Source organism: Chiloscyllium plagiosum, unplaced genomic scaffold (assembly GCF_037043375.1).
Source record: "Chiloscyllium plagiosum isolate Xiang-an unplaced genomic scaffold, Cpla_swu_hap1 HiC_scaffold_2, whole genome shotgun sequence".
Lineage (NCBI taxonomy): Eukaryota > Metazoa > Chordata > Chondrichthyes > Orectolobiformes > Hemiscylliidae > Chiloscyllium > Chiloscyllium plagiosum.
In genome coordinates, this window is record NW_028270140.1 from 106,020,796 (window position 1) to 106,034,453 (window position 13,658).

General features: G+C 40.0%; 1 protein-coding gene across 2 annotated transcripts in view; it reads right to left on the reverse strand.

The window, feature by feature from the left end:
• Nucleotides 1–13,658, reverse strand: part of adgrv1 (adhesion G protein-coupled receptor V1) — a 571,861-nt gene that overhangs the window by 14,055 nt on the left and 544,148 nt on the right. The gene's annotated exons all lie outside the window — the stretch shown is intronic.

Here is a 13,658-nt window from a genome sequence, read left to right on the forward strand (position 1 = left end):
ATAGAATACAATGAATTGCATTCTCAATGTGAAAACAGGACTTTGTCTCCACAAGGACTTTTACCAATACTGTGGGGGACAGATATATCTATGACAAGCAGATTTGTAAGGGTGAGGTCAAGAATGCTTTTCCCTCTTGTGGTTCCCTCACTGCCTACTGGGGACTCAGTTTGGCAGCTGCCCTTTCAGACTCGCCCAGTTCAGTCAGGAGTGCTGCTGTATGTTGAAGTCCCTCACCAATTCTGTGCCCTTGCCACCCTCAGTGCACCTTCAAAATGGTGTTTAGCATGGAGGAGTATTGATTCATTAGTTAGGGAGTGCTGTAATTGGCAGGAGATTTCTTTGCTTATGAAATTTGATGAGGTCTAGAGTCAAACTTGAGGGCTGTCAGGGCAACTTCCTCCCAACTGTTTCCCACCTTTGTTGCTGTCCTCCTGGTGGGACAGGACATACCCAGGGATGGTTCTCTTTTGCCTGAGTATGACTGTGTCAGGTTGCTGCTTGACTATTCTACGTGGAAGCTCTTCCCATGTTGGCACTCGCCCCCATTTGTGAGTAGGATTTGCAGGGTCCATTTGTCTTTGTCATTTCCAGTGTCTTGATCGATGTTAGGTGACCCCACTGCACTACTCACCCACACTCTCACACACACTCTCACAGACACTCATAAACCCACCCCAAACCCCCACATGCACATACACACATATAAGTTTGTGGGGTGAATTTGTACTTGCAGAATTACGTTTTATTTTGTTCAAAGACTGCATGAGTCCATGTAACATTCTGTAAATCCCTTTTTAAAGAAATAGAATCAGCCGGAACATTGGGGCACAGACATCCTCACACAGAGCACCTCACAGCCTCAATGCATTATCTGACCTGACATGACACCTATTGTTAAAGTTCACTTGAGAATGTAATTTTTAAAAAAGGTTTTAGGATTTACATGTGAAAGAACTGAAACTAACATGGTCATTCTAAAAGATGAGAGACTTAACAAACAATCCAGGTCTTTTTCAATAGATAATTTCACTTACATCACACTGTAAACTTTTGCTATAAATTCTGTGTCTTATGATCTTATGCTCCACAATCACCTGATGAAGAAGCAGCACTCCGAAAGCTAGTGCTTCCAAATAAACCTGCTGGAATATAACCTGGTGTTGTGTGAGTTTAACCTAATGTCAAGTAGTTCATCCTGTTTCAGTTCTTCCTTGAACCTTGTTAGCTCTCTTAGCCATTATCTTTACATAACAAGAGAACTTCTGCTCGATTCAGGTTCTACTTATTCATGCCACTCCAACATCAATGTTACATCACCCTCACGTGTGCTTCTGGTGCTAATGTCATTACTTTGTACACTCTGCAAAACACCTACTGAGGTTTGCCTATATAACAGTGATTTCATTTCAAAATAATATATTTTATGTGAAGTACAATACTTTGGTGATTTTTTTAAAAGTTGTGATCAGGCACTGTGTGAACAAATGCCCTTTGGCTATAAAGTGAGGTAAAAATTGTACAGAAAAGTATCCAAAATGCCAATGCAATTCAAATTTCACGTGCAAAAATGCAATCTTTGTACATACGTTTCTTTAAAGTAAATATTGTGCAAACTAGGAAACATGCTGATCCCAACAATTAAAATCACAACCACCACAGTAATAGGTTTGTCTGACTTTCTTTAGTTAGCTTTTTCACATGACAACATGATAATATGGAAACACTTGCCAGCCATATTATGTTTGAGAAACTCTGAAACTCATTAGATATAGCACTTTGTCTGATATGTAAAACTTTATTTCTTATTTGGAAGTGCATAACAGCAAATCAACTTCAAATAAAAAAGCTGATATAAACTCTCCATGTATGTTGTATTCGTGCACACAGATAATTACATAAATTACTTTTAATAACAAGATAGATAAATTATTTTAATACAAACTTGTAAAGTTGTGCTTTATAATCGACAGTTGGGAATATTTAGAATTTTAAAGGATTTACAGGAGATGGACACGTTTGTGGAGTTGTGGATAGATAGCACATGGAGACAGGATAAAAGGTGTTCGGGGCAGAGACCTGGTTGTATTTCACATAAGTCATTAAAAATGATCACTGAGTTGAAACAGCTATTAATAAAACATACAGTATTCTAGTCTTCATGAATAGTGGCATAGTGTACAAGAGTACAGAGGTTATGGTAAAGTTACACTAGACACTGGTTAAATCTTATTTGGAGTAGTGTATACATTTTTTATTCACATGTGGAACATGGACATTACTTTTTGGCCAGCATTTATTGCCCAAACCTAGTTGCCCTTGAGAGGGTAGTGGTGAGTTGCCTTCTTGAACCACTGCAGTCCATGTCCTATAGGTAAACCCACAATGCCTTCAGGGAGGGAATTTCAGGACTTTGATCCAGCGATTGTGAAGGAAAGGTAACATATTTCCAAGTCAGAATAGTGAGTGGCTTCATCTTTAGGTATGCCTCGTGCTGCTCCTGGAATGCCCTCCTGCACTGTCCATTGAACCAGGGTTGATTACCTGGCCTGATAGTAATGGTTAAATATGGGATATGCTGGGCCATGAGATTGCAGATTGTGCTGGAGCACATTTCTGCTGCTGTTGATGGCCCACAGTGTCTCATACGTGCCTAGTTGCTAGATCTATTTGAAGTCTGTCCCATTTCCACACTGTAAGTAATCTAATCTAATCTAATCTAATCTTTAGCAAGTCTCCCCATAGTGCACACAATAACAGCACAGGATATTCTCAATGCAAAGACAGGACTTCATCTTCATCTTCACAAGTATTGTGTTTTGGGCACCACATTATAGAAAAGATGTGATAGTATTTGAATGAGTAGAGAACACATTTATGAGAATGATTTCAGGAATGAGACACTTGTTATGAGAAAAGACTGGAGACGTTGGGATTGTTTTCCTTGGAAAGTTTCAGCATCAAGAGGGATCAAGACAAAGTGGATTGGGAGAAAATGTCTGACTCATAAATGGATGAAGAACCAGAGAGCACAGTTTTGAAGTGTTTTGCAAAAGAAGCAAATGTGATGTGAGAAATAAAAAACCTTTCACATAGAAAGTTGTTAGGGAATGCATGTACTGCATGAAACAATGGTGGAGGCAGGTTCAATTAAGGCATTCACTAAGGAATTGGATAATTATTTAAGTAAAAACAATGTGCAGAGTTACTGGCATGATGTTAAAATGCACAGAGAACTGGTGTAGATATGATGGGTCAAATGGTCTTCTTCTACATTGCAACAATTCTGCAATTCTGGGATTTTATTCAACCATAATGGAAGCTATTTCATTATCATTCTATCGTTCTATAGGAAAAATTATATCTGAACCTTTTTAATTAAATTATAATTTACATCATTTGTACACCAGAAGCAAATAAATAAATTGATATTAGATTCCCTACAGAGTGGAAACAAGCCCTTCGGCCTAACAAGTCTACACCAATCCTCCAAAGAGTAACCGACCCAGACTCATTCCCCTCTGACGAGTGCACTATGGGCAATTCAGCATGACCAATTCACTTAACCAGCACATCTTTGGACTGTGGGAGGAAACCCATGCAGAAATGGGGAGAATGTGCAAACTCCTGACAACCACCTGAGGCAGGAATCGAACGCAGGCCCCTAGTGCTGTGAGGCACCAGTGCTAACCACTGAGCCATCATGCCATCTTACTGAGCCACCCCACCACCCTACACATGTGTCCAAGAATTCAGGGGTGAATTTTTTTTTAAGTAGTGTGTTAACTCCACCTGACAAGAGAGGAAAATCAGGGCTGTTCCTTTGGCTCCCCACCCATTTCTGTCACTCTGTGATTGATGAGAATAAATTATGCAGTTGCAGCAGAGATGGGGGTGAACTTGAAATGTTACAATACATTATAAGGACATTGTAGGCAAAAAAAAAATTAGAGTTATGCTGAGATAGTTTGCAAGATCAGAACAGCAAGGATGTGGTTTGATAATGCCTGTTTTGAAAGGAGGAAAGGTAAGAAGAAATTATTTACAACATCACAATTACGGCCGTGCACAGTGAGGACCATTTGTTTATTGTGATCGCAATATTTTAAATTGTATATTTCTGGATAATGTTTGTGATATGTTGCAAGTTTTAAATAATTGTGTCACTTGCTTTGTTAGGGCAACATCAAGAAATCAGTAAACCACCTCCGAACACTACCTGGCTTAATCGTCAGACAGCGTGTGTACAAAAAATGATACTTAATTATCCCATTTGGCCATTGTTGCTGAACTGGTAAATCCCTGTAGGCACTGACCTACCTTCATGGTGATCACCTAGACGTTTGAATGCATTAGCTCTCTTTTCTCAAAATTTCCACATCATGCAGCCGAACCCACAAGACTGGAAGATTCCACTTTCAACAACAGCTACTGCTTTTCAAATATAACTCATTCCGTGAAATGATCTGAAACCTTTAACTTATTTAGAAAGATGTTTTAGTGTAGTACAACTGTAATAGAGTACTTATTTCTATGTGGTTACTGTGACACCAAAGTATATTTTCAAAACATGCAGTTGAAAATACAATGCCACAAATAGATACCTGAGTGAGAACTGAAGTTAGCAATTGTAATTCTTTCATTCCATTTTTGCAACCTGGCTTAGAATCTATTCATTGTTTTTAGCTAGGTGTCGTGGTCAAGTGTCATAGAATCCATTCCTAGTCCTGGGATAAGAGAAAGTCCTGCCTCTGCCCTACTCAGTAGTACCTCAAAGTTTCTGCCCACAAAATAGGGCATGTACTTCCCTCTGTCCCTCAGGCATAGCAGCCTCCAGACTGACAGTGTTTGGCTGGGTGCACGATAGGATTTTAAAGATGGCACAGGTGCAAGCGACGCTGGTGAATTTAGGGATGTTTTGGAGTAGTGATTATCTGAGAATGACATCTGGTAAGGTGGGTCCAGAATTGGATCGGACAGACCACAAAAGACAGGGTAAAAAGTTAATTAGTTTGGTAATATACAGTAAGAAAGCCTACTAGGCGTTGTGGCAGTACTTTCTCCAAAAATCTCGATGCAAAGTGACTTAGCCAAAAGAAAAACATACAGACCACTATCTTCATAAAATGAGAAATCTGTTCGGTTCCAGATCTCATTGCTTAATCATGATACTTATCTTGATTGCTTGGAAAGGAAACTGATAAGAAATATTTCATCTAGTATTTGTGTAAATGATTCTACAAATAGAGTCATAGAGATGTACAGCATGGAAACAGAACCTTCGATCCAACCTGTGCATGCCGACCAGATATCCCAACCCAATCTAGCCCCACCTGCCATCTCCCGGCCCATATCCCTCCAAATCCTTCCTATTCATACACCCATCCAAATGTCTCTTAAATGTTGCAATTGTACCAGCCTCCACCACTTCCTCTGGCAGCTCATTCCATACCCGTACCACCCTCTGTGTCAAAAAGTTGCCCCATAGGTCTCTCTTATATTTTTCCCCTCTCACACTAAACCTATGCCCTCTAGATCTTGACTCTCCCACCCCAGGGAAAAGACTTTGTCTATTTATCCTAGCCATGCCCCTCATAATTTTGTAAATCTCTATAAGGTCACACCTCAGCCTCCAACGCTCCAGGGAAAATAGCCCCAGCCTGTTCAGCCTCTCCCTATAGCTCAAATCCTCCAACCCTGGCAACATCCTTATAAGTCTTTTCTGAACCCTTTCAAGTTTCACAACATCTTTCTGATGGGAAGGAGACCAGAATTGCACGCAATATTCCAACAGTGGCTTAACCAATGTCCTGTACAGTCGCAACACGACCTCCCAATTCCTGTACTCAATACTTTGACCAATAAACGAAAACATACCAAACACCTTCTTCACTGTCCTATCTACCTGCAACTCCACTTTCAAGGAGCTATGAACCTGCACTCCAAGCTCTCTTTGTTCAGCAACACTTCCTAGGACCTTACCATTAAGTGTATAAGTCCTGCTAAGATTTGCTTTCCCAAAATGCAGCACCTCGCATTTATCTGAATTAAACTCCATCTGCCACTTCTCAGCCCATTGGCCATCTGGTCAAGATCCTATTGTATTCTGAGGTGACCCTCTTCGCCATCCACTACAATTTTGGTGCCATCTGCAAACTTACTAACTGTACCTCTTATGCTCGCATCCAAATCATTTATGTAAATGACAAAAAGTAGAGGACCCAGCACCGATCCTTGTGGCACTCCACTGGAGACAGGCCTCCAGTCTGGAAAACAACCCTCCACCACCACCCTCTGTCTTCTGCCTTTGAACCAGTATTGTATCCAAATGGATAATTCTCCCTGTATTCCGTGAGGTCTAATCTTGCAAATCACTATCCCATGGGGAACCTTGTCGAACGCCTTATTGAAGTCCATGTAGATCACATCTACCACTCTGCCCTCACTAATCATCTTTGTTACTTCCTCAAAAAAACTCAATCAAGTTTGTGAAACATGATTTCCTACACACAAAGCCATGTTGACTATCCCTAATCAGTCCTTGCCTTTCCAAATACATGTGCATCCTGTCGCTCAGGATTCCCTCCAATAACTTGCCCACCACCGACGTCAGACTCACTGGTCTATAGTTCCTTGGCTTGTCCTTATCACTCTTCTTAACAGTGGAACCACGTTGGCCAACCTCCAGTCTTCTGGCACCTCACCTGTGACTATTGATGATACAAATATATCAGTAAGAGGCCCAGTAATCACTTCTCTAGCTTCCCACAGAGTTCTAAGATACACCTTAGTGGGCGGCACGGTGGCACAGTGGTTAGCACTGTTGCCTCATAGCGCCAGAGACCCGGGTTCAATTCCTGCCTCAGGCGACTGACTGTGTGGAGTTTGCACGTTCTCCCCGTGTCTGCGTGGGTTTCCTCTGGGTGCTCCGGTTTCCTCCCACAATCCAAAAAATGTGCAGGTTAGGCAAATTGGCCATGCTAAATTGCCCGTAGTGTTAGGTGAAGGGGTAAATGTAGGGGAATGGGTCTGGTTGGGTTACGCTTTGGCGGGTCGGTGTGGACTTGTTGGGCCGAAGGGACTGTTTCCACACTGTAAGTAATCTAATCTAAAAAAAACCTGATCAGGTCCTGGGGATTTATCCACCTTTATGCATTTCAAGACATCCTGCACTTCCTCCTCTGTAATCTGGACATTTTGCAAGGTGTCACCATCTATTTCGCTACTTTCTATATCTTCCATATCCTTTTCCACAATAAATACTGATGCGAAATACTCGTTTAGTATCGCCCCCACTTTCTGCGGCTCCACACAAAGGCCGCCTTACTGATCTTTGAGGGGCCCTATTCTCTCCCTAGTTACCCTTTTGTCCTTAATATATTTGTAAAAACCCTTTGGATTCCCCTTATTTCTATTTGTCAAAGCAATCTCATGTCCGCTTTTTGCCCACCTGATTTCCCTCTTATGTATACTCCTACTTCCTTTATACTCTTCTGAGGATTCACTCGATCTATCCTGTCTATACCTCACACGTGCTTCCTTCTTTTTCTTAACTAAACCCTCAATTTCTTTAGTCATCCAGCATTCCCTATACCTACCAGCCTTTCCTTTCACCCTGACAGGAATATACTTTGCAAGGTTTGTGAAGGTTTGTAGCTCAGGTTGAGGTTTAGGGTGTAGGTTTGCTCGCTGAGCTGTAGGTTTGGCTGTAATCCATCTTGTGTTACCCAATGTACAACACACCTTCAAAGTTTTTAATCTTAAAAGACAAATTATTTACTCTCACAATTGTTTCATTAGAATAGAATTTAATGTAAATTTACTTAATCTTCCACTGGGAATCGGGTCGAATCTGCAATAGTTCCTCAACTCTCTAGTTTCTGCCCTGAAGATGTGCAACTATCATAATTATCACTGAATACCATATGCATTTGTTTCTTAGTTTTAATGGACTGACTTGTAAGAAACATTGAAAGTGGATTATCTCATTATCATAATTCTTTCACATCCAGTAATAATGAATGTCTGAGACATGTAGTGGAACTTGTGCATTGAGTTTTTTTTGAAGAGCAAGCAATACGTAGCTGATTCATAGTAATTGGGAAATTTGGGAGTCCTGAAGGATTTAATGGAAGCTCAATGTAAAAGGAAATTGCCCAAATTCTGAAGTTAAAAATAACAGTAAAATATCTAGTCACTGTTATTAAAGAGTAAATCAGACAGCAACTTTCAGTAACCATGTATGCACAGTTAACCATTCAAATCAGGAAGTTACTCTCCAAGTTTCATAGAAACAAAGAACATAGCAGCAGAAGTATGTCAATGGCCCCTTCAAGCCTGCGCTACCATTCAATATGATCCTGGTTGATCATTGAGCTCAATACCCTGAACCCCACCCCATTATCCCTTGATCACTTTTGTCTCAAAGGTTCTATTTAGCTCCTTTTTGAAAAATAATGTTTTGGCCTCAACCACTTCCGGTGGCAAATATTTCCAGAGCTTCACTACTCTGTGGTGAAGAAATTTCTCTTCATCTCAGTCCTAAAAGGTTTACCCCTTATCCTTAAACTGGTTCTGGACTCTCCCCACTATTGGGAGCATCCGTACTGCATCCAATCTGTCTAGTCCCGTTACTGCTTTATAGGTTTCTATGACATCCCCTACACCCCATTCTTCTAACTGCAGTGAATACAATCCTAGTCAACTCATACTTCAGTCCTGCCATTTCAGGCATCAATTTGGTGATTATTGTTCCCTGGTCTTCCAAACGCTGTGCAAAATCTTGGCAAGAGATCAATCTGAGACTGGTACAATTGAGAACAGAAGCGAGTCAAACAGTCAGGGCAGGCAGGGACATAGTAGGACTAATGTTTTTGCACGTAATGGTAGCTAGCTTCAAAGCTCATCAGAAAAAGGTTGGGTTGTACATTAGTTTAAGCGTTTTTTTTAATGGTCGCATAAGTCTTGAAACTGCCAAACAACAACCCTAGCACTTTAATAGTTACAATTGTAAAGGATTTTTATGAATTCATTTTCAGAATATCATAAACTTTCAGAAACGTCAGCCACAACAGATAGATGATTTAACAGTAAATTTCTGATTTCAAACTCCCACCAATTCAAATAAACTTTGCACTTACTCTAATTCATGGTCTATATTCATGCTGCCCACCTATTGCTAAGCTGTTACTGCAATAATGGTAAACTGAGCACATAATAATTCCTTAATCTCACATGGATTTACTCCATAATTTGCTGCAGTTCCTAAATTTTATGGCTTCTCCTGTCAATATGTCACAAAATGCATTTACTTCTTGGCACAGTAAGGCAACAGCTCCTGTGATCTGAGAAGTTTTTCTGTGCATACAACTGGTGGCTTAAGAACATTGCAGCATAAAGAGGCAATATGCCAAGTTGAAACGAGGTCTTTCTCATTAATACAGCACTGAAGTCTACTTAAGTATAGGAATCAGTTTCCAGCTCTGAAATATTCAATTTTTTTTCAATAAGCTCTTTCAATAAAGTTAATTTCCTCACTCATTCAAACACCATACATTTAAATAGTTCTGTTTATGTCCTTTTTTTATGCAGCTCAGCCTCCTGTTTGCACTGTGCACTGTGCCACAAAAAAAATGTGATCTAATCAAAATTTAGTGCTCCCAACCATCGTAGTCTCCCTTCAGAATTAGTACCTTGCACATAATGGCTGCAACAGACTATTTACTATAAATTAGCTCTAAGTAATTGGTGAATATTATTTGTCCATCCAATCAGCAGTATTCTAGATGCTTGACAGAAGAATAGTGTAATCAGATCTTTATTGGTTTAAAGGAAACTAGTTAAGCAGAATCTTATTTATGCTGTAATTGAGATTTGCATCTATATATGCTTACCCTGTGAGAATGACGGGTGTTCTTAATTATATCTCTGATATCCCTAAAGGAATATACTTTCTCTGGATTCTCGTTATCTCAGAGATATAATTTATCTCTGAGAAATTGAGAAACAAACTTTAAAGGAGATCTCAGCTATCTGTAAGAATAATAGGGTAATTATGGTAGGGGATTTTAACTTTCCAAATATCGACTGGGACTGCCATAGTGTGAAGGGTTAAGATGGAGTGGAATTTGTTATGTGTATATAAGAAAATTTTCTGATTCAGTATGTGGATGTACCTACTAGAGAAGGTGCAAAACTCGACCTAATCTTGGGAAATAATGCAGGGCAGGTGACTGAGGTGTCAATGGCGGAGCACTTTGGGGCCAGCGACCATAATTTTATTAGATTTAAAATAGTGATGGAAAAGGATACATCAGATCTAAAAGTTGAAGTTCTAAATTGAAGAAAGGCTAATTTTGACAGTATTCGGAAAAAACGTTTGAAAGCTGATTGGAAGCAGGTGTTCGCAGGTAAAGGGACGGCTGGAAAATGGGAAGCCTTCAGAAATGAGATAACGAGAATCCAGAGAAGGTATATTCCTTTAGGGTGTAGATTTGCCCGCTGAGCTGTAGGTTTGATATCCAGACGTTTCATTACCTGGCAAGGTAACATCATCAGTGGCGGCCTCCACATACTGAATCAGAAAATTTTCTTATACACACTTAACAAATTCCTCTCCATCTTAACCCTTCACACTATGGCAGTCCTGGTCGATGTTTGGAAAGTTAAAATCCCCTACCATAATTACCCTATTATTCTTACAGATAGCTGAGATCTCCTTAAAAATTTGTTTCTCAATTTCTCTGTGACTCTTAAGGGGTCTATAATACAATCCCAATAAAGTGATCATCCCTTTCTTATTTCTCAGTTCCACCCAAATAACGTCCCTGGATGTATTTCCAGGAATATCCTCCCTCAGCACAGCTGTAATGCTATCCCTTATCAAAAACATCACTTGCCCTCCTCTCTTGCCACTCTTTCTATCCTTTCTGGAGCATTTGTACCCTGAAACATGAAGCTGCCAGTCCTGCCCATCCCTGAGCCATATTTCTGTAATTGCTATGATATCCCAGTCCCATGTTCCTAACCATGTCCTGAGTTCATCTGCCTTCCCTGTTAGGCCCCTTGCATTGAAATAAATGCAGTTTAATTTATTAGTCCTACCATGTCCCTGCCTGCCCTGACTGTTTGACTCACTTCTGTTCTCAACTATACCAGTCTCAGATTGATCTCTTTCCTCACTATCTCCCTGCTCCCCACCCCCGGTATATTAGTCTCCTTCCAATTTAGGTGCAATCCATCCTTCTTCTACAGGTCACTTCTACCCTAAAAGAGATTCCAAAGATCCAAAAATGTGAATCCTTCTCCCATACACCAGCTCCTCAGCCATGCATTCATCTGTTCTATCCTCCTATTCCTACCCTCACTAGCTTGTAGCACTGGGAATAATCCAGATATTACTACCCTCGAGGACCTCCTTTTTAAATTCCTGTCTAACTCTCTGTAATCTCCCTTCAGACTCTCGAACTTTTCCCTTCCTATGAGGTTGGTTCCAATGTGGACAATGACCTCTTGCTGGCCCCTCTCCCCCATTCAATTTGAAGGCAGCAGTCAATAATAAATCAAGCTTTGCAATTCAGTTGAAATACAATTGGGGATTTTCCATTGAATCAGAATATAATTAAGAACACCCGTCATTCTCACAGGATATGCATACATAGATGCAAATCTCAATTACAGCATAAATAAGATTCTGCTTAACTAGTTTCCTTTAAACCAATAAAGATCTGATTACACTATTCTTCTGTCAAGCATCTAGAATACTGCTGATTGGATGGACAAATAATATTCACCAATTACTTAGAGCTAATTTATAGTAAATAGTCTGTTGCAGCCATTATGTGCAAGGTACTAATTCTGAAGGGAGACTACGATGGTTGGGAGCACTAAATGTTGATTAGATCACATTTTTTTTGTGGCACAGTGCACAGTGCAAACAGGAGGCTGAGCTGCATAAAAAAAGGCCATAAACAGAACTATTTAAATGTATGGTGTTTGAATGAGTGAGGAAATTAACTTTATTGAAAGAGTTTTTTGAAAAAAAATTGAATATTTCAGAGCTGGAAACTGATTCCTATACTTAAGTAGACTTCAGTGCTGTATTAATGAGAAAGACCTCGTTTCAACTTGGCATATTGCCTCTTTATGCTGCAATGTTCTTAAGCCACCAGTTGTATGCACAGAAAAACTTCTCAGATCACAGGAGCTGTTGCCTTACTGTGCCAAGAAGTAAATGCATTTTGTGACATATTGACAGGAGAAGCCATAAAATTTAGGAACTACAGCAAATTATGGAGTAAATCCATGTGAGATTAAGGAATTATTATGTGCCTCAGTTTACCATTATTGCAGTAACAGCTTAGCAATAGGTGGACAGCATGAATATAGACCATGAATTAGAGCAAATGCAAAGTTTATTTGAATCGGTGGAAGTTTGAAATCAGAAATTTACTGTTAAATCATCTGTCTGTTGTGGCCGAAGTTTCTGAAAGTTTATGATATTCCGAAAATGAATTCATAAAACTCCTTTACAATTGTAACTATTAAAGTGCTAGGGTTGTTGTTTGGCAGTTTCAAGACTTATGAGACCATTAAAAAAAATGCTTCAACTAATGGACAACCCAACCTTTTCCTGATGAGTTTTGAAGCTAGCTACCATTACGTGCAAAAACATTAGAAATAATGCTGACTCTCTTGCCAAGATTTTGCACAGCGTTTGGAAGACCAGGGAACAATAATCACCAAATTGATGCCTGAAATGGCAGGACTGAAGTATGAGTTGACTAGGATTGTATTCACTGCAGTTAGAAGAATGGGGTGTAGGGGATGTCATAGAAACCTATAAAGCAGTAACGGGACTAGACAGATTGGATGCAGGACGGATGCTCCCAATAGTGGGGAGAGTCCAGAACCAGTTTAAGGATAAGGGGTAAACCTTTTAGGACTGAGATGGAGAGAAATTTCTTCACCACAGAGTAGTGAAGCTCTGGAAATATTTGCCACCGGAAGTGGTTGAGGCCAAAACATTATTTTTCAAAAAGGAGCTAAATAGAACCCTTGAGCCAAAAGTGATCAAGGGATAATAGGGTGGGGTTCAGGGTATTGAGCTCAATGATCAACCAGGATCATATTGAATGGTAGCGCAGGCTTGAAGGGGCCATTGACATACTTCTGCTGCTATGTTCTTTGTTTCTATGGAAGTTGGAGAGTAACTTCCTGATTTGAATGGTTAACTGTGCATACATGGTTGCTGAAGGTTGCTGTCTGATTTACTCTTTAATAACAGTGACTAGATATTTTACTGTTATTTTTAACTTCAAAATTTGGGCAATTCCAGTGTTTCAGTACATTTCTGATGATGATGAGTTATTTTGGGTGGTAAGATGGGGTAGAATTTGGCTGTGAAAAATGTCATGGAGAGTGAGTACTGGGTAGTTAATGCAGCAAGTTTGGTAATGGAGCAGCATCCTGGCTGCTAAAACACAGATAGATTACTAACTTGGCCAAACAGCAAGGAATGCTGGGTATATTGGCCAAGTAGAACACTGAAATCACAAAACCCACACACCGGGCACAGTGCAAACACAGCAGCCAGGCTCTAATGACATTAGCAAAATGTAAAAGGCAAAGTCATCCTGGATACACACCCCAACAACTTA